Below are 27890 nucleotides of genomic sequence, written 5' to 3'. Positions count from 1 at the left end.
ACACATCAAATTAGTCCCGGCTTGGCCAAGCGCTTAGGTTCCATCACTAAATCATCGAGAGGCCCAAAGATATCGCTTTTATCCTACTTTGGATAAAAGGAACGGATAAACTTTGACTCAATGCTCGCTTGCACTCACTTACCAAATTACACACAACAATATGTTTTATAAAACCAAGTTACTGGTGCGTTTACATATCATCAATGTGCAACCGACTCGCAAGATACAACTCACACATCTCGGTTTCAAGAATATAAGATGTTATCATTTCACCAATCACTCGTGATAAAATCCATGAAATGATCCAAGTGAGCGTGATTTTAATCCAATGCTCAAATCATATTCATAAGCACTCATGAACGTTGCAGCAAACAATTGCTTATGTCTAATACACTTTAGACAATCCACACACCAATTCACGACAGTCTTTATTCATACCTACTTCCAACATATGGACGACTGTGGTCTGTTCGAATAATTTGACTGTTCTGAACCAATTAAATCATTCAGGAAGTCAAAACATACAAAGTAAAACACAAGAATAATACTAATCCCATATGGCCTCAACCTTTGAGTATAAATAAAACACCTTTTATTTATCACCATATCAATTACTCGTTATTTGTTGTTTCGGGTAATCAACTTCTTACTTGAATTATAACTACACTTGTCCCTTTCTCTTAGCATGCACATAATGCCAACCTATGGTCCTTACTTTGTGAAATAGATCAAATGAACACATTTCCAATCATACTCATTTCACAACTCCCAATCCTTATCATAAGTATAAGAATATCAAATTCTTGCCACTTATAGAATATGTTAGATTCTAACATTTTATGCAATGATTCTTTTGTAATGTCACTGCACTAAGGTCACAATGACTATTGCCAATGAATTACAAAGTTCTCTATCGGAAAGTGTTACAAGTCAATTCCATAGATGTGATGTCTCTCACTCAAAGTACATTCCTTTGAACATCCTTCTTGCATAAAAGTTTCTAATCTAGACATAGATTCTTAATATCCAACTCCTAATATGGAAACCCTTCCATACTTACCATATGACAACTCATTCTTAATAGAATCTTATCTATTCATAATAATGTCGATATGCTCCATCCAATATCATACTTCCAAGTACTCACAAGTGACCAATCCTTAGCAAGCTTTGGATCGTCCTTTGATAGTTGTTTAATTATCTTAGTCAAAACCGATTCTAGTCCTTTTTCCCTCTAAATGTGCTAGACATTTGGAAAATTTTAGAATGGTCAAATATTATAGCATTTGCAATCTATCCTATACCCGAAGCGTATAGGACACGATGCATAATGTCTTACATAAAGATTTGATACTTTATCAATCTTCTGCCATAATATCTTATGTGACACGTTCTTATGATTCCAATTATGAAGAGTAATGTCGTAATCATAATCGAAATTTAAGAACTCACTATGTATCCTTGACTAAATTTATTAACATTCCACAACCTAAGCCTTTAGATTTGAAATGAAGCATAATATTCTCTCCCTTAATTATAGCAAAACAACTATTCAATCCTTACGACTTTGTAAAGTATAACTCTTGTTTTCTATAATTAATATTGCTAACTTGCAATACTTGCCTTAATAATCATACAAGCATAACATTTATGCTTCCACTATCACGATGATTATTATAAACATAACACTTATGCTCCCACTAGCTTTGACATGTATTCAGAAACAACTTAACTTTCAGAAAAACAATACCTATTGAATTTCTTAAGTTCATATTTCTAATACTTAATGCTTTGATAATCTTTTATCAAGCCTCTTAGTCTTATACACCATTGCATTAGATAGCTTATATGTGTGTCTAAACAATTCAGACTAATTGCCAAATCTCACAATTCGAATTATGGAAAGGGATACCGTAACCATAATCAAATTTGAGAATACAATTTCACAATCGCTATCTTCTTAAAATCTCTCTTAGTGAAAGCATTTCCTCATAGTCATCTTCATGAAAGAGGGAATCTTATGACACTTAGATTCTAATGGTGTATTTGTTCTTATCCATGCGAATTTGTCAAAACCAAAGTTTGCGACAAATCCAAACCCTTATGGACCGAACTTTTCTTAACCTTGAACTCTTGTCTTATGGTAACACGGTTGCCCACCATGTCTTCCAAGTAGTTAAGCAGCTCACCCTTTCTTATCAATGTACTTTTCATTGATCAAGGTCCTTGACTTTTATGCATTCAAATGAGAACTCATAGGGCTCACATGCATAATTAACTCAATTGGAACGGCACAGAAACAAGATAATGTCAAAACCTCAACTTGTGTGCTAGTGATGATCGATAAGGTTTATTCTTGATTAGTTCTTGAAACTTTTCAAGACCATTAAGACTCCCAATGACACCTTGACATATAAGATTCTTTTGTCAATGAACATTTCTTGACAAATGAATATTCAAGAGTTAGTGTAATTTTTATCAAGACAAAACACTTCATAAAATTGGTCCTAGTTGGTCTTTGTCTTATCCAAGACATCACAACTTTCCAATTTTAAATGTGCAAGAATAAGAAAACCTTTTTTCAAATTCTACATTTGATGAATGTTATAAACCTTCTTAAGACTTGTCACTCAATGTCACAATCTTAACTTTAAGACTTGTTTGGGAACGAAGTATGATTGACTTCTTGATTTAACCATTTCTTCAATTCTTGATTTCTCTTCTCAGACATACAATTGTACTAAGACTCACTTAGAGGATCAAATTGAGATATGGTTCTTAATCGTTAAGACCTATCATAAAACATAATAAAAGATACTCTCCCTTCTTCTTAGAATAGAGAAACTTTTATCTTTCTGCCTACTTGATTCTTCTTATTCGTTTTGCTATTTATTTAAACTTTTTTCAATCAATTCAGAATTACACTTACTCTAATAAGTATAATCATATTTACTAAACTTTTAGGAAATCACGACGAATATCTTTGTTACTCTTGTGGTGGACTTGATCAACACACAACTTTGTGTACTCGATCTCCTAGTCCTTCACTTGACACTTTGTCAACGACTTAGTCTAATTTCCAAATATGAAATTTCTCATTCATCGTGCAACCATGATTCCAAGTTTCTGTCTAATTGAAGCTTGGGCGATGAGAAACTCTCCCTATTTGGTAAATTCTAGATATTTCCACAATTAACATAATTAAGAATCACATCCATTCGTTGTAGAAACATGCAAACATCAATTTTTCATAACGACTTCATTGCAAGGAAATAAATAAATAAATAAATGAGTCAAACCAAAATTTATTTTATTCATAAAAGTAGCGGAAAACATTTGTCCTTACAATGCAAAATCAACTGAAAGACTACGTAATCAAATATTCCTAACAACTCTATCATAACTTTCTAAGCTCAAAATCTGATCTTCAAGTCCATGCGATCGAGATCCATTTCTTTGTGATTAGACTCATCTTGCTCTTCCATCAGCTTCCTCTCTTTTCACTGATCCTGCAGAACATTCAAATGCAATCTTATCACATTATGTATTAAGAATCAACGAATAGGAACTTAATGGAGTTAGACAGTGGATTTTACCTGAAGCACAGCCATACTCTTTGACTCTCCCATCTTTTGGACTCTTCAGGCTCTTAGGGCAGACTTGTATCCAACGCCCTTTCTCATGGAAGTAAACGCAGGTCGGTTCTCCTAGAATGTCCTCGGAAGTATGGTTGGTTGACTTTCCCAACAAATATGCTCCATTGCTTTGCCAAATCATTTCTGATTCAGCAGCAATGAGCATGTAAGTTAGGTCAATGAGGTTTGCGTCATGATCCATCATATAATACTTTCTTTTGAACTCATTATATGATTCATGGAGTGACTGCAGAACCCATTCCACAGCCAACTTACCAGGGAATGACGCACCCAACACTATCAACCTATCGATGTGTGATTTCATTCCTAGAATGTGGGCACACATGGGTTTACCATCTTCATGTTTCATTTCCAATAGGACTTTAGTGACATTGAACCCTTCAATTCTTCGATCTTGTGGGTTAGGAAGAATAATCGGAGGAGGTGGAGGAAGTGAAGCATGATCTCTTGTTCCTCGATCGAATCATGGAATATCATCTTCATGTGGAATGCTTGTTCCACGGGATTTGGGAAGACCATAGTTGTCGTACTTTGATATCTACAAAACGGGAGAAAATAAATTCAAGTTAGTTGATTTATTGAGTCCTTAGTAAATCACCCAAATGATATACTAAGGCTAGGACCCAACACAATATTCCACAACTCGGGAGAGGCATGCCGTAACCCAAATCGAAGAACATTTGAAGGTAAGTGAATGACGATTCACTAATTTTCCACCATGAAAAACGAAAAACAGATTAAGTTTTAAATGTATTGAAAACTCCTAGATCCTATGAGATTCATTGAACTTTTCAATGGCATGTTTAAATCTCGATATGCCCCTCTAGTTTGTGACTGGGATGCCAAGGATCACAAAGCGGGTGTGAATAACCATGCAAATCTACATGGTGCCCCCACATGTTACAGTCACCTATTCGATGTGTCGGTTAACCACACACGCTCCACCGAACTATGACAAACATTGAGTCACCCTTCGCTACCTTTTCTTAGAACCATTTAGTGTGTCGGTTAACCACACACGCTCCACTAACGTCTTCGCAAGGGCACAAAGTGTAATTTCATGGAATTGCATCAATTCACTTTAGCCTAAAGTAACTAAGATTGGGTATTTTTTAAAAGCATTTAGTTACTTTTGTATTTCATTATACTTATAATGGAAGGTTTCTGTCCTATCCTACCCATTCGGCTAACGACCCTCCACTAGTCAAGAGTGCGGTGGGTAAGAGTGGATACCCATTCAATCGCCATTTTATAGGCAATTTCCTTAAACACCCCTTATAGACCAGCTTCGTGAATGAGGTCTACTAACGGTAAGATTGACTTTTACTCATACATATATATAATGTTAGACTTTTAATGTTATATATAGTATAGAGTGTATTTTACACTTTTAAAATACTAGGTGGTCTAATTTAATAATTATACTTTTAATTTAATTAGATTGTACACAAAAACTTTATGGATTTACTAAATCTCTTTTAATTATACACTTTAATTAATTAATAAAACCATAAGGGTGTGGTTTGAACTTTTCAAAACAATATTAGGGTTTTAGAATTTAACATTCCTAAATTAAACTTTTAATTAATTTTTAAATTCCAAAACTTGAGGGCAAGTTTTGAAACTTTTCAAAACATTAGGGTTTAGAATTTAAATATTTAAAAATCAAACTTTTCAATCAAAATTTAAATTCCAAAACTTGAGGGCAAGTTTTGAAACCTTTTTCAAAACATTAGGGTTTCAACTATTTAAATTTCAAAACAAAACTTTTGAGTTCAAATTTAAACTATAAAACCTAAAGGGGAAAAATTGAAACTTTTCATAACACAAGGATCAAATAACAAATAATATAAATTAAACAATTTATTTTATCATTATCTATATTTGACCTAATTTTAATTTCTTGCAAAGTAAGTTACCCAATTAATGCAAATAATCAAACTTTATCATATAAGGAAGTTATTATCCAATCAATTGGTAATTATCTTTTGTTTAATCAAGGATATACTCATAAATATGTATAAAATCAGATTTCAATGATCTAAAACAGATAAGGCAAGTATCCATGAGTAAAACAACAAGAAATCCCGAAAATAGCTCCATCTAACGCTCGAAGTCGCCGAGTACCACACTGGACTCGCCGAGTTGAGGCCTACTCGCCGAGTACACTGTGGTACTCGCCGATTTCATCACGCAGGGAGATCAAAAAACATTTTTGCAACTTGAACAAACATACAAGGCATCAATACAATAGAAACCAATCAAGGCTCTGATACCACTGATGGGTTTTAGCCATAAGAACATCCTATGTGCTCATACAAACCCTAATGCCTGGATCTAGGTTTCTCTATTGTACATGCAATTCATCCAAGACTTCAAACCCTAGATCTAGCATATGATAATCAATATTAACATAATAATGGGTTTAAGATATTACCTTGATTGTTATGTAGCAATAACAATCACAAATCCTCCTTGTAATGACTTTAGAAAGCTTAGAGTCACAAATGTCACTCCTCTAATGGTTCACAAACACCAAGAGCAAGAGGATGAAGAATAAGGAGAGAGGAGACACCCAAAAACGTGTAGAAACCCTAAGGATTCAATTGCCCACATTTTTGGTGCCCAAGGGGTCCTTAAATAGTGAGGCTATTAGGGTTATCTAACAAGGAAACCCTAATTTGGATGCTTAGGCCCTAAGCAACTCATGTACTCCTTTCTTAAAGGCCTTTGGATGATTTCTAATGGGTTTCCCCACAGAATTCGTCCACCCGTTTAATATGGAGTCCATTAGCCCAATATTCAACTATCACACAATTGACAGTTCTAGTCCCTTAAGTTTAATTAATGTCTTTTAGCCACAAACTTAATTCTTGACTAATATCAATTAAAAAATATGATTTCTCCTTTAATATATTATTCTCATAATATATTAATAAATCATATTTAATCCTTTCTATCCATAATTCATCCTATCAAGTTGCTTTGATGAAGGCAGCCCAAAAGGACCATGCACCATCGGGTCAAGTACATACCAAAATAGTTATGGACTTAGACACTAATCCAACAGATCAGTCATGGAAAACTCGTGGATGAGCTGGGAAATGATTTGTCTGGGAAGATTTGTAGTGGAGGCAGTCAGAATGATATCATCAATGTAGTGTAAGAGATATGTTGTGGCAGTGATGCTATGTGGATTAAATAAGGAGGGATATATGTTGTTGTGTTGAAAACCAATGCCAACGACATGTTGAGTAAATCATTAATACCATGTTCTAGGATCCTGATTGGGGCCAAGAAGAGATTTCTACAATAAACAAACATGGTCAGGAAAAGTAGAGTCTTAGAAACCAGGTGACTGGTGCATGTAGAAATTCTTCTGAAGATGACTGTGAAGAAATGCATTCTTCACATCAAGTTAATGAATGGGCCACTGATGAAAGACAATTATGCTGAGAACAGTACGAATGGTTACCTATTTTACAACCGGACAAAATGTCTCATCACATTCCATATCCTATTGATGACTTCTTCCATTTGCAACAAGTATTTCTTTGTAACGAGAGAGTGTACCATATTTATAAAATTTGTGACAAAATAGCCACATAGATCTCACAATATTGAACACTTGAGGTCATGTAACAAGCTGTCATGCGTCATTAGTCATAAGAGCATTAAATTCATCATTTATATCTTTTACCCGTTAGGATCTTGTTGGGCTTGTAAGTGAGATCGGGGAAGGGGGAAAGGGAGGTGGTATGAAGGTTGAGATGTTTGAATTGGTTTAACAAATTCTTATTTGGAACGAGTTGCCATGGGGTGAGTATGTTGAGGAGGAATGGTCTCGTGAGTAGACATGAGTGCTGGGAAATCTAAAAGAGAGGATTGAGACGAAGGGGGTGATGATGGAGGTGAGTTTTGGTCATCATTTAATGTTAAACCCGAGGGGCGAGAATGAGAGTTGGAATGGTTTGTAATGTTTTGAAACAAATGAGAGGGGTGGTATGTATCATCAAGAAAGTTCTATGAGGGTGATTATTTTGGGGTGACAGATTTGAAAGGGAAGGTGGTTTCAATAAATATGACGTGTCTATAATTTTTTTTTTTTTGAGAAGATAGGTCTAAGAATCTATAATCGTAGTGATTAGAGGGATAACCCAAGAAGACACACAGGATGGGTCGAGGTAGCATAATGATCAGAAAACATGAAGGTGAGTATAGGTGGGTGGAGTTTGGAACAGACGGAAGTGAGGTGTCGTTTTGAATGGTGGTTTACATGAGAATAATTAGTAAATTTGTGGCCATTTGAATGGCTTCCACCCAATAGGTGGGGGCATGTGAGCTTGGAAAAGGAGAGAGCAAATAGAATTAATGATGTTTCGTAACAAGCGTTCTGATTTCCTATTTTGTTGGGATGTATGTGGATATGAAAAACGAAATTGGATTCCATGAGAGACAAATTGATCATGGAATTTTTTTATTATTACATTCACCTCCGTTATCAAATTGGAAAACTTTTATGGATTTTTTGAATTGATTTTTGATATAGTGAAGAAAAAAAAGAAATTTGTAAAAAAAAAACATTTGATTTTTCTTTAAGGGGTAAACCCAAAGGTAGTGCGAGTAGCGGTCAAGAAAAATAACATGATATTGCAAACCATTACAACTAGTAACTGGTGATGTCCATATATCTAAGTGTATAATATCAAACACATTAGAAACACAAGAAGACAACTAAATTAAAAGGGAGTTTAACATGTTTGCCAAGTTCAAATGGTTGACAAATGACATCAAAGTTTGTCTTATTACATGAAATTAATTTATTGCAAATTAAAGATTCTAGAGTTTTATTATCAGGATAGTCGAGGCATTGGTTCCAAATGGAAGGGCTTTTGAGACATGAGCTTCATGTGTTGAAGGAAGAACGGGGTAGAGGGGTCATCATTATCACATCGAGTAAGAGATTGTTTTGTCCTATAATCCTTGACAATAAAACCAAATTTGTCAAAATCAATGGAACATTTATTTTGTCAGGTAAATTACAAATGAAAATAAGATTTTTTATTATAGTTGGTGTGATGAGAATATTATGAAGGTGAGGGGGGAGGTGTGAATTATGTAAAGGACATGAAGAGTGGCCGAGCTTAGTTACAAGAATATGGGATTTGTTACTAACTAAAATCGAATGATAATTATGATTATGACTAAGGGTTTCGAGTATATTGTAACATTAAAGTTTTGGTAAGTTTCTCTTTAAGTCCCTAATGCAAATTTCTTTCAATTTGGTCTCTTAGTTAGTACGCGGGGCGTACTCATTAGGTACGCTTAGCGTACTAGCCATGATATGGCCGCGGGACTGAACCATGTATGTTGGGCGTACATTGAGTACGCATGGCGTACGTGATTCTAATACAAACCCTAGTTTTTAGGGTTTACACCCTATTTAAGGACCTTAAGTCCCCAGTGCCCTTTACCTTTTCAGCTTCCATTGCCCTTGTTGTGTTAATCTCTAATCTTAAGCCACCTTAAGTTCATTTGTGAGTTTCCTTGAGAGTTTTTGGTGTTCTTTAGAGTCTTTGAAGAATAAGGAAGCTTGGAAAGAACCAAGAACATAGGAAGAGCTTGTAGATCCAGAAGTTTGGCACAATTTTTGAACCATTGAAGGGAGAGGAGTTCACGATTCATCCGCTGAGTGTGATTTGATACCCACAGTTTGAGGTGAGTCTTCCTTCGCGGTAGTCGTGGGTCGAAGGCACTAAGGCCGACCTACTAGTTTATGTTATAGTGTGATGATTGTCTTTGTGATAATTGTCACTTATGCCTGTATTTTCTTGATGACTTTGTGATTTCTGTTATGCTATTATATGGTAGTAGTAGTGAGTGAAATAGACCCAGTATCCGGTTGAAATAGACCGAATGGATTGCAAGCACCCATATATGCTTGATAGTATGCAGTTGAGATATACCGAAGGGGTAGGCAAGCACCCAGATATGCTTGGCAGTATCCGGTTGAAATAGACCGAAGGGGTAGGCCGGCACCCAAATATGCTTGGCAATATGTTTGTTTAGTATATGATATTTTGGGGGAACTCACTAAGCTTTGTACTTACAGTTTTCAGTTTCTATTTCAGGTACTTCCAGTTTGAAGCGGAAGAGCCCGACCAGATCGCACCGCATCACTCTATGTTTTTCTGCACTTAGTTATTTTGGGATTTATACTCTGGTAACATGTTGCAATATGAATCTTTCGAATATTTTGATATCGGTTTCTTATGAATTGAATGAATTAAAAACAAAATTTTATCTGTATTTTTGGAATGTTACATATACCTTCGTTTGCAGGAACGTGGTCGGTTGCTCCCGTATCCATAATCCAATCATTTTGACCCGGTTCGTGAAGAGACACAAATGAGAACATTTGTGGGAAGTTTGTTGCTCTGATACCATATGGAGTACTAAACTTCCTTCCATGATAAATGAGATACAACACAGAATATATACAAACACAATTTACATGAATGGGCCTAGGTTAGTGTGTACAACATGGGCTAATAATATAAACAACTACATACAATGCACGTATACTAACATGAAGTGTATATTTTGTAACTCTCTTGTACGGATTATCATTCAGTGCAAAATTGTAAATAATCAACGGCTTCAAAGCCCTTTGGGCACCTTGAGCTCTTGTTATTCAATAAATTTCCATACACACACACAAACACACGTTGATTTTGGTTTCGTTTCCACTCAACAAAATCGGTCTCCTATATGTCAGCAATCTATTATCCCAATCACATCAATTAAGGTTATTAATAATCGAGTTTTTTTGGTTCTTCGGTACTATAAACACATGGATACGCCTTTGTCTCATCAAGGTATTGCAATAGGGATTCATCCTCGATTGTACCTCCGATCTTGATATGAGTATCGCCTAAAAAGAAACCGATTAGTTTGTATATATTGGAAATATTTAATGGAATAGCAAGTTGGTTATTTTCTTTGATCCTACATTGGTGGATGAAGAACCTAAGTGCGTTAAAAGGCTTCATTTTCCTTAAGAGGCTTTAGTGGATGTTCAGGGATATACCAAGCTAACATACGTGCAACCTGCATTACGAACTACTGGACCATGGGCTTGGGTTCGCGAAATGGCACGATTTAGGCACACGCCACTTCAAACTCAAGTTTTTTTTTTAATTCAAACTCAAACACATGTCACATCGTGATAAGGGTGTTGTTTGATTTTTGGGGGCACTATAATTTTCGAGTTTAGTATAAATATGGGTTCCCTAGTCCCATTTATTCAACATCTAATCATTCAATCTCTCTACTCTCTCCCTTTGTTATTCTGTAACAACAATTCCCAATTCTTTCAATTTCCGAGTAATAAACTTTCACTTTATCGATTCTTCCATAGTTGTTGGAACGAATGGTAATCTACATTAATTCTTGGGGGCTTATGTTGAAGCTTACGACATTTGAGTCATGTGAAACCTTTAATGAAATTAGTTATTTTTTGTTGCTTTCAACAATCAAAATCAACGATCATCATATTGGTTTTAATTTTTGTTACATATTGTATTTCGTCTTACAACATGACAATCTACTTCCATGTTTTTTTTACAATCAGATTTGATCGCAAATGATCAATTTCAAATCAGAATGAAATTCAATAACAACAACAATATTAACAATTAAATTTATTATCTGTAACAACCGAGACATTTTATTTTTTTATTAAATATAACCCATTTATGCCTAGGCATCGCAATTTGATTTACGACCCTTATGTCTGATTACATTCCTATATATATATATATATATATATATATAGAGAGAGAGAGAGAGAGAGAGAGAGACAGAGACAGAGAGAGAGAGAAAAAGAGAGGAGTAGGTTCAAATGTTTCCAACAACTATTGTGTTTCTGAATGCACCAATCAGAAATTAACAAATAATTAAATAATTAATTAAATTAAAAAGGGTATTTTCGGTTTTTTGTACTTGCAATTAATGTGATCATTTAATTATATCTTTGCAATTAAAGAAACAAAATAAATATGTTGACATAATCTCTGTCTTTTATAACCATCGACATCAATTTCTCTTCTTCCTCATATAAACACAGTCGGCTATATAATTTCTCATTCAATTGCCGGCCAAAAAACAAGAACGATCATCTTTACCATCGGTGACTGCCTTTTCCCGCATTTGATAAACAGTGATGATGGCAGAGTAGAGCATTTCCACTATCGATCTTCTGGTTCAAGTGAGCTCACTTCATCGGAGGTTTGTGTAGTTCTCAATAAATTTGTCGCTTGAAGAAATCAAAACCATCCGACAACAAAGCTTCATGAAAAACCCCATTTTTGATCCTCACATTATCGACATAAAATTATTTGAAAAGATGATTTATAAAAATAGAGGTTTTTCTTACTATAAAATCTGTTTTTTTTTCCTTTTTTTTAAGTTCTCATTCATCATTTCACATGCATGTCAATTACATTGTTATCTTTCTGTTTTATGTTTAAAAATTTGCTTTGTATTGGTATAAATTTGATAATCATAATCGAAAACAATCATGTGTGTTAATACTCAATAATTATTGCAACATAATGTTTATTTCTAACGCTCAATTGTTATTCTAACTGAATACTTATTTTTTTTTCTATGTATTATTCAAGAATACATGTTTACAATGTTGATGTTAATTTAATGACATTGGAACCATGCTCATTTCATTCGCATGATGTTTTTTGCTAGAGTTTTTTTTGTTCTATTGATTCATTTCTATCATAATTGCATATACATTATACAAAGAAAAGTTTGTCTTCATATGATAGTAGTGATTATGTCATTGGAAATAAGAAAGATGTTTTCTTGATTTGATGTTTTAATTAAATGATAATAAAACATGTTCCAAGTGTTTGATAAAATGTCAAAAAGATATGGTTTTGGTGTAAATGAGATAATTTTGATATGTTGACTTATTGGAAAGATAATGTTAGAATATGTTAAGGTAAAGTACATACTTTTTTGTTAGAATTATAATAACATGTTTATACTTGTGTTGAAATATTCTGTTAGAAGTAAAGTAGATAATATTATTTTAGAATTTTTAAGGAATTAAAGTTTAAGCAACAAAAAGAAATGAAATATTCTTTTAGAATTGAAGTTAATATGTGTAGTTATGTTATTAATTAAGAGATTTTTTTTAGTTATATAAAATTATAATCATTGATTTAAATAAATATGTAAAATTATATTACATTATAATTTGTATTAAATTTATTTTAATTTTATTCTAATGTTATTAATTTAAAGTAATTAGAGTGAGAAATTTAAAATTTGAAATTTGAACTTGTATAATCAATAAGTTGATAAGTGGCATGCATTAATTAGGAGATATAATAAGGTGACATATGGCAAAAGAAAAATAAAATATGCATTAATTATGAGGCCTACTATGGTGACATATGTCAAAAGGAGAATAAAACTATTCTTTTATTAAAATACTAGTTTATAACCCGTGGGCACCACGAATTAGAAAGGTAAAAATAATTTTAATTAAATTATAATGTAATTATTGAACAATGATAAAAAAATTAATAATTTAATAAATTAGGCAATAGATATTACAAATAAATTTTTTGTTGACGTGTTTGATATGTGTAAAATGGAGGAGTGAATTAGTGGAAATTTAATTAATGAGGAAAAACCTTAGAATGACAAGTGGCAAATAATTAATGTGAAGCTCTAATTGATTGACACGTGACAAATGTGCTACTCTTTTATTAGGTAGGATATATATATATATATATATATAGAGAGAGAGAGAGAGAGAGTTAGGTTCAAATGTTTTCACTATCTATTGTGTGCATGTATGATTGATTCTGGATCAATCATTTTAGTTATTTTAAGAAAGTAATTAATGCTTATTAAATGCTGAAGATGTAATTAATATCTATTATATCTTCAACATGTAATATGCATTAATTACTTTCATAAAATAACTAAAATGATTGGTCCAGAATCAGTCATACATGCACACAATAGATAGTGAAAACAAAATAACCTAACCCTATATATATATATATATATATATATATATATATAGGGAAAAGTGAATATACCATTAAGGGTATATAAGCTTAGGTACCCAAACTCACCATACTACGTCGTTTTGTATCATATAATACATTCTAATTGTTCAATGCTCTTATAATTTAACTTCAAACTTGATTTACTTCCAAGATTATTATAAATTACACATAAATCTTCCTCTTACGTAATTTTCATTTTCAACTACAATATATATAGCCTAATAAGTGTTCGGCAAAAAGATATGATATAAGAGAAAGATATTAGTGAAATTTCGAAAATCTTGAAAGTTAATCAAGTTAAGAGTTGAAGTTTACACACATTATAATAAATATATTAAACAAACCGACGTATTATAGTGTGTTTGGGTAGCTAAGCTTATATACCCTTAAGGGTATATTCACTTTTCCATATATATATATATATATATATATATATATATATATATATATATATATATATATATATATATATATATATATATATATATATATATACACACATATGTTCCTTCTACGTGTAGTGAAATAAAATAAACTATTAACAATATATTCTAGATAATACTATATAATATTTCTTAAAACATAAACTATTTTTAACTATAACATTTCACAAATTATACTACTCAACCGTCAACCTTTCAGTATCATGGCCCAAAATGTTGTCCGGCGTTTTTGGGCCACATTTAAGAATTAACATAGAGGCCAAGTAAAAATTGAGTTGTATGGTATATCTGTATTTCTTTAACGCAAGTCAAATTTCGAAAGAACAATCACTTTTTTCACGATAATTTAATATTAAAGAAATTAATTTGTCTATCTTTTATACCTAAAAATATTTCTAACCACTAACATTATGACATGTGTCACCATTCCATATTTACTTAAGTATCTCATTAAGAATATATTATGAACTAGTTTATAACTCGTGATAACCACGATTATAAAATTAGTTAAACTTTAATATTAAAAAATCAAAATTAGTAATCAATTATTTTAAATAAATTATTATTTAAGAGATATTTTTTTAGTAATATAAAATTATAATCTTTAATTTAAATAAATACATAAAGTTATGTCACCTTATAATCCGTATTAATTTTATTTTATTTTTTAATCTAATATTATTAATTTAATATAACTAGAGTGAAAAATTCTAAAATTTGAAATTTAAAATGGAAAATCAATTATTAATTTAATGTAATTAAAGTGTGAAATTCAAAATTGATAATTAATAGGTTGACAAATAGCATGATAAATGACATGTAAAATTAATGAGAAGTTAGTGGGTAAAAATATTATAGGTATAAAAAATAGAAGACAATTTAATTTCAGTTATTAAAATTACTTCATTGTCAAATGAGTCTTTGTCAAGAAAGAGTTTAGAATTGGATGTATGTGGAAATCCGATTTTGTGTGAATGCTACAATTTCCATGCTATGTTTATTTTTGTATACTCTCTCTCTCTCTCTCTCTCTCTCTCTCTCTATATATATATATATATATATATATATATATATATATAGAAACTCAAAAAATGATAGGAACCGTGAGAACAATTTTTAGCTTTAAGATTGAAAAAATAATTGGTCAGGATTTGATTTTATTTATCGTCAAAATCTCGCGAGATAATATGACATTTTCGTATTTAATTGCGAGATTTGATAACTTTTAGGGAAAGTTAATTATTTTGAGAGTATAAATAACAAAAGCAAAAATATTAAAAGAAAAATAATAAAATAAAAAAGGAAAACTTGGTCATGTTACCTCTCTAAGAGCTGACACGTGGCCCCACCCCACCACATGACAAGTGTCTAGCCCTTATCAGTTGGTAGGTTTTTTTCCACACGTTTAGTTTTTCAGTCATAATTTTTTCTTTTCTTTGAAAAAAAATCTGAAAAAATCAAAGTTTTTAAAATTTAATTCTCTAGAAAATGAGCACAATAATGAAAATTTGGAAAAAAAAATATTTTTTATTTTAATTTTTTATATTTATAAAAAAACAAGAAAAAAAATCTCCAAAAATTATAAATTTTAATGAATACTTCTACTCACTATTCTAATGACTTTGTAAAATAATTTTTAAAAAATAAAGTGTTTTAGATATCAAACTTGATTTTAAAATATTAAAAGTTTTTAAAAAAATGTTGAACATAATATGATGTAAATAGAGATGATTCAAACTATTTATGATTCAAAAATATTATGATTCAATATGTTTATGAACCTTAACTTGTTATTATCTAAAAATATTTTGATTCAAATATTTAATGATCATTAATTATTATATTTTTTATGATTCAAAATTAAATGATTCAAAAATTATAATGATCCCAATGTTGTATTGAACAAAACTTTATTTAATTCAATATCTTATGATCCAAAAATATATGATGCATAATATCGTTATGATTCAAAATACTATGATTCAAAATTTTATGATTCAAAAACAATATGATTAAAAAAAGTATGAATGGAAAATATTATGATTATTAATATTCTTAAAATTTTATAATTGTTAAACATTAAAAAACTCAAACCGATATTTAGTTTAAAAAAAACAAAAAAGAAAAAAAAAAGAAAAAGAAAAAACCCCTACTATCTTCAAGTATGTAGTAAAGATATTAAAAGGTAGAAAAAAAAGTTTTAAAAAACGAAAAAAAAATTAAAAAAACGAAAAAAAAAATTAAAACCGAGCATATATATATTTAAGAAAAAATTGCATAATAAAAAAAAACCCAAAAAAATCTAAAAAAAATTAAAAAAATAAAACTCATTTAAATGACGTTCCATGGACGTTCGTCGCGCATGATTATTCCCTCGAGTCTGTATTACGTTCCATGCACGTGCGTCGCGTACGAACGCGTCACAACCAAGTAAATGGATTTGACGTTTGTGTCATTGACGGAATTTTTGGTGGAGAATAGTCATCGCGGTTCCTACAAATTTTTGGGTTCCTACCGGATATATATATATATATATATATATATATATATATATATATATATATATATATAAAGAGATATATATATATATATATATATATATATATATATATATATATATATATATATAGGTTCAGGTGTTTAAAGTAATTATTGTGTTATTGTATGCATAAATGTGGGCCAATCAAAATTTAACATAAAAATAAATAATTAAACAAATAAATAAGGGTAAATAAGTAATTTGACAATTAGTTTCCACAAATAATAGCCTATAATTATGGTAACCATTGACTTCAGCTATGTAGGGTTTCTCCATCCATCGTCGGCTTTTTAAAACCAACGTCGGACCTCACATTCCTCGATCCCACATTCTCACGTCTTTTGTGCTCCACAACTCGACATAGAAGAAGGAAAATCGTGCAATTATTTGAGTATAATGGTGTTATTCTCGGAAAAACCTTTAGCAGATCACAAAATGCGGTAATTCCGCTCATTTTACCAACCACCAACACCGCCGCCTCCATCCATCCAGAACGAAGAATAGATACCCACCTCATCTCAAATCGAAAAAGAGAAAACCACACAAACTGTAACACCCCGTTTATTTAAATAAATCAATAAATGTAAGTCCCGGACTAATTTGTGAAGAATTTAGATAGTTGGGGGTTGTTTAGTAAGATACGGAGTTTTTTTAGAAGAATTATAGAAGCAAGGGAATGTTTGGTAATTATTGGGTTAAAATTGAGAAGATTTTATGGGACAAGAGCTAAAGTGTAAGTTTTAGTCTTGATTTGAAAGGAATTTAAGAGGGGAGGGTTTAAATGTTAAGTTATGGGCTTTATTTGTAAGGAATTAAATGGGAGGGGTTGATAATGTAAATATGGGAAAATTATTCAAATCCGGTTATATATCCTCCCTATCGTTTAAACCCTAACCCTAAACATATTCATCGACCGTCATCTTTCCCAACAGCCGCCACCTTGTCCCTTTTAGTCATCGGCTGCCGCCACCAGCCACGCAGATGCTCTTCGACCACCTAGCAGCTATCGAGCGACGTTGAAGACCGACTGGGAGGGGAACGAAGCTGCACCAGTGGAGATCGGAGGAGTAGCATTGTGATGGCCGTTGTTCGTGACTCTCCAGCCGTTGCCGCCATCGATGTCGAGCAAGAAAGACCACCGGGGATAAATGGTTGTCACCATTCCTGTCGTGGCCGAGGCTGGGGACCAATCCATGGTGCCTTTTCAATCGGAAACACCGACGCCACCCTTGTTCCGCAACTACGCCTCTGCCGCTTCTTTTCTACTGTTACGTTTCTGCTGCTACTTCGCCACCCAAACGCCACAACCGCTGTATGTGACGTCGCGGGCGGCTGAGGGAAGAAACAGTTGAAGACCGGAGATGGGTTTTACACCGCTGCTGCCGCTAGAGTGTTGTTTTCGTCGCCGTACGCCACCGTGAGGTGTCTTAGTGGTTGTGTGTGTGTTTATTTGAGATTTAGCATTGTAAAGGGTAATTACAAATTGGAATAATAAAAAGAAAACTGAAAACCACCACCGTAGGGTGGTGGCTGCCGCCTCGTGCCGTCACTGGCCGCCGTGTCGGGTAGCGGTGTGCTTTGCCTCGTTGTGTTGATTCGTTTGGGGTGCTTGAAACCCTAATGGGCCCAATAAAGCTTAATGGACCTAAAAGGCCAAACAGATGACTAATGGGCCTAGTGAAACCTTAATGAGTCTAATGAACCTTAATTGATCAAAAGACATATCAATTGGGATATTGGGCTAAGATGGGGTTGGAAACCCTAATTAGGGTTTAGAAAACCCTAATATTGGATTTATGGGCTTGGACTTATTGGGACCCACTTTTGGGCCATTGGAATGAAATTGTGTGATTAAGCCCAATCACACCATATGACTTATTTAGAAGAATGATGGAATAAATGGATTAAGTTTTTAATGGGTTAAGTGAGAAACACTTAACCCTAATCGTCATTTTATGTGGAAACCCTAATTTCACTTGGGCCTTGAGTTGGAACTTTCCATTGGGCTCTGGTTATTTGATTATTAATGGGCCATCCAAGAATAATCATATGGACTCTAGTATATATGTTGATGGGTTTAGGGTAAGCCCCATGTGAAGGTCTAGGCCCAATTTGGAAAATTAGGCCATAGATGGGCCATAGTTTTGGCCTTAAGGATTATATGATATTGGGCCATTAGAGTGTCAAATGCTGGACCGGAATAAATGGTTGGGCCTTTAAATAAGACCATGTAAGGGCTTGGGCCCAATTTGGAAAATTGGGCCATATGTTGGGCTTTGGTCTATTAGTTGTCTATTGGACCTTTGGAGTGTGAGTTGGACCTTGGGCTTGGAACCCAATTATTAATTTGGTATTGTTTGATGTTGATAGTTCGGGAATCTATCAACCAACAAGGGGAGCTTTATCTGCGGGGCTTCAGCAGTGCCAGGTGAGTTTTCTCACCATACCCATGGGTCTAAGGCACCAAGGTCGGCCCATTATGTGATTATGTTATATGTGTTGGTCATTATGTGATTCGATATGATACGTGATTCGTTATGATATGTGATTGTGTGTTTTTGCATGGAAGACCCCAGGAGGAGCCCGTGACATTAGATATAAGACCATGACATTAGATGTAAGACCATGTGGGGGAGCCCATGACATTAGATGTAAGACCATGTGGGGTAGCCCATGGCAGTCCTAGGTAAAGACCATGTGGGGTAGCCCATTACATTCTTACAGGTTTTATGTATGTATGGCTTATGTGATATGTGTGTAGCTTTAATTAGCTAATTTTATGATAATTTGTATACTTGCTATGTAGAGGTGTGTGATATGTATGTATGCATGATATGTGGTAGAGATAGCCTTTGTGGCTGATGGTAGAGACAACCTTTATGGCTGATGGTAGAGACAGTCTTTATGGCTGATGGTATAGATAGCCCTTGTGGCTAACGGTAGAGATTGCTTTTATAGCTAATACGATATGTGTTATGTGGATTGTGTGTGTGAGGTATGCTCTAGGGGACTCACTAAGCTTTGTGCTTACGGTTTACAGTTTTGGTTTCAGGTTTCATCGATTCGGAAATGAAGGGCTCGGATTGATCGAAGTGCACACACCTATGATTACGCAATGAATGATTTTGGGACGGACTCTGATAAATGTTTTACTTAATGAGGATTTGACATGTTTGGAATAAATGATATCAATGTTTTAGCTTTAATAAAAATGAAATTTTTACCTCTGATTTTTGGGTCGTTACACAAACAAAGTTACAATCCCTATAATTGATAACGAAAGAAAACAGAAAACAAGAAAAAAAGTTCGTCGCTTTGGGTATTCCCGCCAAGATCTCATCTGGGTTGTGCTTCGTCAGTGTTTTAGGGTTCGGGGTGTACCATTCCAGCTTTCAAAGCATCTAATTCCAACGAAGGTGATGACACCGAAGATGAAATTGACGAGGGCGAAGGTAGCAGGGGCATTAAAGTGGCCTCTAGGAACCCTAAAATGGTTGTATATGATCCTGAAGCTGCCAAAGATACAGAAGGTAATTTTATAACATTCCCACTAAAACAGGCTCAAATAGTACTCATTTCACTTCTATAAAGTTGAATTCTTACATATAATTCCATGAGTTGAAGACGAATTTGTGTTATTATAATCTTGTTTTTGGTTTTTTTTTTTTTTTGCTAATTGCTTCACATACATATTTAGTTGATCCATTCCTTTTATATTAGGGCATAACACCCAATAGCAGGCAAGCTTTATAGCATGCTACTGCTAAAGCTTTAGCTTCTCTTCATTATAGTGATGTTGATGCTATTGGTCTTGAATATTATGGTAGACGAAAAAACTACTGTAAACGACATGTGTATTGAAATTTTATTTCTTTTTACTCAAATATACCAAGAGATTATGATTTTTGTAAATAATGTATATACCAGGTAGAAAGATGGGAAAACCAGTACATTGCTTCTACTGGTTGGTTGCGTAAGAATATTCCTTTTGAAGATTCTTTTCGAAGCACGACAGGTTTTGTCCATGGTGATTTACGGATTGATAATCTTGTTTTCCATCCTGTTGATAATTTTGTTTTCCATCCTCTTGAGGTGTGTTTTCCATTCTATAAGATCATTATTATAAATGCTCACTTTTGTAGGTCAAGTTATATATAATCTTTCCCAAATTATTAATTTATAATTTAATACTAGGGAAAATCATGGCCTCTTGTTGGACGGAAGTTTTATATTGCATTTTCATTTTTCCGTGATGCATCAATCTTGGCAGGTGTCCACAATAGTGAAGGTAGTTTGTCACTATTTTCATATCAAATTTACTTCTTATATGATAAAAATAAATTTGTTTATGTAGATGATTCAATGGATGATATTGGTGAGATTTCAATTCTATTGGAATGGAATCACGAACTCCAATTCTGTTGGAATGGAATCACGAATTCCAATTCTGTTGGAATCACAGAAGTTGATGCTTGAAGAATGGACAGCAAAAATTGAAAGTGATTCTAAGCAATATTAGTCTTTTAGAATGTATTAGTGTCGTTGTTATATTTTGATGTTTTCTTTCCTGTTTTGAAAGTTTTTTTAGTTTTATTTTTTAAAAATAAATGTAATTCTTAAAAATTGTTACCCGTATTCTATAAGACATAATATATTTTTTGTTTTTATTCTTCAATTGATTGTTCAAGAAGTTGTTATTCTATAAGAAGTTTTTAAAGTCATGATCAAGAAATAGGTTCAGGAATATTTTTATTATTTATGGTTCAAGAATATTTTTATTTTTGAATATACTCATAAACATATTCTGTCAGAATGTCCGAATTAAAAGAATTATTATTCGTAAAATCGGATTTTTAAAATTAATAGAATCTATGATCCCTTAGAAAATGCAATTTTCCTTTATTAAATCTATATTAATTGACTAAATTACCCTTATAATTAATTAAGATGGTATTTTTCAATTACATTTAATTCAATAATATATATTAATCACTTTTTTAAAATAAGTAAATTTGAATGACCTACATTTATGCATACAATAACACAATAATTACTTTGAATAAAATAACCTAAGTCTCTCTCTCTCTCTCTCTCTCTCTCTATATATATATATATATATATATATATATATATATATATATATATATATATATACACACATACATAGTGAATAGTTCAACACGCTAATATGCTATACAAAAATAAACATAGCATGAAAATTGTAGCATTCACGCAAAATTAGATTTTCACATACGTCCAATTATGAACTCCGTTGAAAACTCATAGTTTTCCAAAAACACGAGAACTAAAGGTGAAACGTTTGATTAAAATTAACTTATTAAGGACATGACGTCATCTTATAAATATTATTTAATGTTTAATTTTTTGTGTTAATGGAAATATAATAAAAATGTCTAACAATTAACATAATAAATCAAAATTTTGGATTTATTTTAATAAAACTAATAATTTTTGATTTTTTTTAAAAATGCTGAGTTTTTTAATTTTTTCAGAAAATATGAAGTTTTTTAAAAATAAGTAATTTAAAAAAAAAAGGAATATTTAGAAAGAAAAATCTATAATTTTTTTAACCAAAAAAGTCAATGTTTTAGGTGCATATATGTATAATTTTCATGTGCATATATACATATTTCACTATAATATTCGTAAGTAAATCATTAAAAACTCTTTTTTATTTACTAATCTATAAACACAATGATATAAGTATTTTATTCAATACAAAATAAAATATAAAAAAACACAAAATGCTACAAAATTTTTAAACGTTTCCATATCTTCGTGTCAAGATTTCCATATTTTTTCAATTTATCATTTTTCACATCTTCAATATTTTCCATAAATTCTTCAAAATCTACAAGTAAATTAATTTTTTTTATTAATGCAAAAACACTCACAAAAATGCATGTGTATATGTCATTTAAGATTCACATGTGATTATATAATGTGATATTCACATGTGATTGTATCTTTTAAGATTTAAATGTGAAATTCACAAGAAAATTTTAAAAAAAATAGTTAATGAAGAACAATCACACAAAATGCATGTGTGCATGTAGACGTAATTCATATGTGATTTACATGTGAATCACATCTAACTCATATGTGATTCACTTATGATCTACATGTGAAATACATGTGATTCATATGTAAATTACATGTGATTTACATATGTAAATTACATGTGATTTACATATGAATCACATGTAATTCATATGTGATTTACATGTGAGTTACATATGATTTATATGTGATTTACATGTGAATCATATATAATTCATATGTGATTCACTTGTGATTTACTTGTGAATCAACTATTTGACTCCCATTATCCACTTAAAAAATATGTCAGAAAATAGAGAAAAGTTGAGATGATGCACATATTAATGACCAGAGATGTAATCAACCACAAATTAGAGAAAAAGAATAAAATCTTCTTCAGTTCCAGTTGATGCTTTCATGATTTTGGTGCCATAAAAGATAAAGAAGAACTTACAGATTTTTTCTGGGATTTCAGTGTTGGAAGAGAAGGATTCATAGAAGGATACTTCTTTTGTTCCACATTTTCCATCTAGAAGTGGCTTGTAGAAAAGACCTGAATCATCTACAAGAGGACCGAGTTTACCAGCTCCTGCCACTTGTCCTGCAACTTGGTGATTTGGGATCTTGAATATGTTCAAGAAATGGAGAGAAAATTAAGCTTTTGTTTTGAGATATTGAAAGAAAGTTGAATGTTAAATTGCAAATTCTAGTATTGAAACAAATTGTGAGTTGTAATAGCGTTTGGAAGGTCCACTACACAAGAGAATGAGAACATATACTTCATAAAACTTTTTAGGTGGCCAACTGTTTATCTAATCGACATACATCAGATCTGAAATTCTGAATTCAACTTTAGGTTTACAGTCATATTTTAATACATGTAATTCATGTTCTTTTCATATCTTGGTTTATTGCATGTAAAAGTTTTGCCTATTTCATCTGCTTCCTAAGATCAATCAGAACAACAGTTATAAGAACATGAACAATTTGACTCATACATATAGTCAAACATATGGTGTGAATTACGCTAATCGTCCACTAACGTTAAAGAGATTTATGAGACTGTCCATTCGCCCCTAAAAAAACCATAGACAAAATAAAGATGAGAAATCCATCGATTTCTACATGAACTCCAACTCTAAAAGAAAAATATAACGTTGAATTATGTTTATTCTACAATGCACAAATGAAACCCCTATCAATGAGATTTTCGATAATTAATCAACACCAATGGATGGAAAATCAAACGTCGAATTCAATTAACTATGAATTATATGTATTAAGAATTGAATGAACTTTACAAAATAGGGGAAATTGTTGATGGAGAGGGAATGTGAATGGATTTGGATGAACAATTCTTTTCTTGTGAGGTTTGATAAAGATGGAGAGGGAATGTGAATGGCTTTGGATGAACGGTCACAAACAGGTACAAGCCCGTTGATTCAAAATAACCTCCTTTGATGCATTTTATACCAACTTGATGAACAGTACCAAATCCATATTATGCCACATAACCGCAGAGGCGGTGGATACAAAAGCAGACAGAGTGTGAGATCAATGACGGAAAGATTATTAATTCTAGATCTGGGCGGAGCTGAGGAAGAGCAGAGGTTGTGGATTCAAAATTAACCGGAGATGAGGAGGAAATGCTAATCGATTGTCGGAGATGCGAGTCGATCGGTGGAGATGAGTCGTCTCAAAACGATAGTCGGTGAAGGTAAAGAATTTAATGGGAAGATGGTTCGATAACAGATTGTGTGAGTTTTAGGTGTGAGAAACTATGATAGATAGATAGATAGATAGATAGAGAGATGTGGGAAAAATACATTATTAATTAAGATAATTCATGGGAATTGGTTTTCTTATACCTAAACTACATTTATCATATATTTTTAAGAACTAAATATGCCAATAAACGTGTTCATAATTACAAAAATGTCACCTCTAATCAGATCCTCCAGTTTTTTTTGTCTAACATTCCACTTTTAGTTATTGGGTTCTCGGGAAACTATGGGTTCTCAAATGATTCTCTTTCTTTCTTTCTCTCTCTCTTTATATATATATATATATATATATATATATATATTACCTTATAAAGTATCTTTGGTCAAATGCTGAATTTTAAGTCGTACAAACAGTATTGCAATATTTACAACTAATTTATGCATTAACAATATTACAGAAAATTATGGAACTAATTTGGTCAATGTTGACTTAGTATTTCCTCATATTCAGCAAATTGAATCGCTCTACTATAAAAACTCTATATAGCATCTCCTATTCTTCATTGTATAGGCACTAGAAATTCGTCCGCTCCTTCGACTGCCTCCTGTTTCAAGGTAGTCTTCTTCCATTGGAAATTTTATTTTCTTTATTGCTTTGTTCTAAGGAATTTCATTGCTATACCACCACCCTTTTCTTCCCTAGGTGAATCATTGCAAACCACGCCACTAGCACTCCAACGACCACCGCCAATCATAACCGCGCCCCTTTCCATCGACCATCGTCATCAGGTTCACCGCCCACAATGACCTTCACCACCGCCGTCACAAGCCGTCTTCGACATATTAGTAACCACCACCGAACATCCACCTTCACCTATATTACACCTATACCTTGGTCTTTTCGTCTCATTCCCTCACTTATCTTTCATCTGATTTTGTTAAATTGCTTCTTTTCTCTCTCTTGCTTCATCGATTCAGGTAAAGGCTTGAACCCCCTGTTTAAATCTTCATCAATTGATGGTGTTTTTTCTATTTCCATTTAAGATTTCGATTTACGCTTCAACTCTATGTATTTGTTTTTATTCTCATCAATCAATCAAATAATTAGAGTTCAATTATGCAACATAAACATAATCGATGGTTAGGCAGGTATGAGAGGTTGGTCCCTAAATACACTCAGTTTAATGGACTTCAAGAACAATTGAATGCGATTTTTTTTAAAAAGGCCTTATTCAAAAGTTCATAGTGGCAGATCTTATAATTTGGAGATGATATGGGTTATTTGCAGGTGTTCCTTCTTCCCCAACCCTACAAATGTCGAGAAAAATGAATGATTAGTTTTCTATTAAGAGCATCAGGTCTATCATTCTATCATCCTTATTTTTTCCACGGTTATGAAGTTTGTTTTGTTGCTACTGCACTTGTACCTTAGGTGAGTGGTTTTGTTGCTACTTAGTTATGGAAGATGCCTGATGTTGTTGCTTAGATTAATGAATTGTGCAATTAGGTCCAGATACAGATCTTGAAGAAGCAAATCTTCTAAAAATATTTCTCATGCAGCGCTTTTGAACAAAAGTTTTTCAACGAATACTTTTTGTTCTAACTGATAAAAATCAATGTTTTTAACTTGGACATGTAGAAAACCTCGTTTGCTTCCAAAGCTTTATAAACATAATCATTTAAGCATCATTATATGTAAAATCAATATTTGGTGTGAACTTGCATCAATAACTTTTTTTTCTTGATTTTGTTCATTTATGCATAGTATCTATCATATTTTATATTTATAAGACATTTATCTTACTTTAATGTTGGTTTTCAATGATCAGGATGGCTATGAGGTTCTTCAAAAAGATGTGGATGGGTAAAATACAGTGAAGTTTTTTGTTCGCCTTTAAGAAACAACAATGTACTTCCTTATTTTTCGTTATTATAGCATTATACTTTTTTTTCTTATTACCACATAGTACTTTATTTGCTATGATTTTTTTCTTGGGTGGGTAGATTAATTTGATTTCTACATTGTCTTTTGGAATCCACTACATTACAGACCTGAAAATATTATATAGTATTAGTATCTTTTGAATTTGATTTCAGTACCTTGTCAAATTATTTTTGGTGTGGGTAGTTGATGTTGATCAAGGGGTAGTTCTTATTTTGGGGTGGGTAAGTTGGTTTATTTATCGATTGTCTTATTATTTATAAAGAGCACATTAAAAGAAAGGTATGTGAAGTTGATAAAATGGTAAGTCTTTCTAATGCAAATATATTTTTTATTGCTAAATGGATGTGTGTGAATGTATGTGACTATGTGTATTTGACTATGTATATGTGACCATAAATGTGCAGCAAAATCTGAACTAAAGCGACTCCTTGAGGATTCCGAGTTGATAATAAAGGCCAATGGACCTACCTTAACTAGCTCTTGCATAAAGGTGTTGTTTTAGCCCTTATGGAAGTTGTTCTTGATGGTCCTTGCATGGTGGTGTTGGCATGGTTTGGTGTCATTTATAAGCTAAAAGGGAAAAAAAAGTCTAAATGTTGGCCTATTTAACATTTTGTCAAACGTGGACAGTTATGCCCTTTGCTGGCTTAGAGTGGTTCATATCTCATTTAGTTGCTTAGCTCTTTCTTTTTATATTTTGATCAAATTTTGGACGGTTTTGCCCTTATTGCTTTGATGTTGCTCAAATCTCTTTGCTATTCGTCGACTCTTTTTAGATTGTTGGATGACTATTTTTTTTAATTCATATGGATGGAATCAATTTAGTGGGGGGTTTAAATATGGAATCAAATCCACAGGTGACACTTACATTCAATAAACAATTATTGATGGTGGACTAAAATAATCAATCTACTATGCAGTGTGTAGATTTCATGGGTTTGTATGATGATCCATATATAAATTTATTTCAATTTACGTTCTTCCAGTTTTTGATACATGAAGCTTTGTCTTGGAACATATTGATTTATAAAGCTTTGTTTATAAACAAGGCAAGAGTAACATAATCATCTTTTAAGAAAGTTTCTATTTTTTTATTTTATGTTTTTTTTTTCCTTTTTGATTTGCTTTCTGAACTCAACATGTAAGGATAGTTGCATGTCATCAAATATAGGTGGCTGAGTATTTTATAAAAAAACAACTTGATCTTGAGGACTCATGATTCTCACAAAAGCAACAAAAGCATATTCGATATTAGAAAAAAAACAAGAATATATTTAATATTTTTAGCATCAATTTTCAAACTAATGCATTGACTATATAAAATTGTCAAATCAAAAAACTAGAATTAGTGATTTATATTGTAAGAAAAATATAATTATATATTTTCATAATATAAAATTATTATAAATTAACAAACTAT

Source organism: Lactuca serriola, chromosome 7, assembly GCF_051521515.1.
Source record: "Lactuca serriola cultivar US96UC23 chromosome 7, Lser_US96UC23_V15, whole genome shotgun sequence".
Taxonomy (NCBI): Eukaryota; Viridiplantae; Streptophyta; class Magnoliopsida; order Asterales; family Asteraceae; genus Lactuca; species Lactuca serriola.
This window is presented reverse-complemented; position numbering follows the sequence as displayed.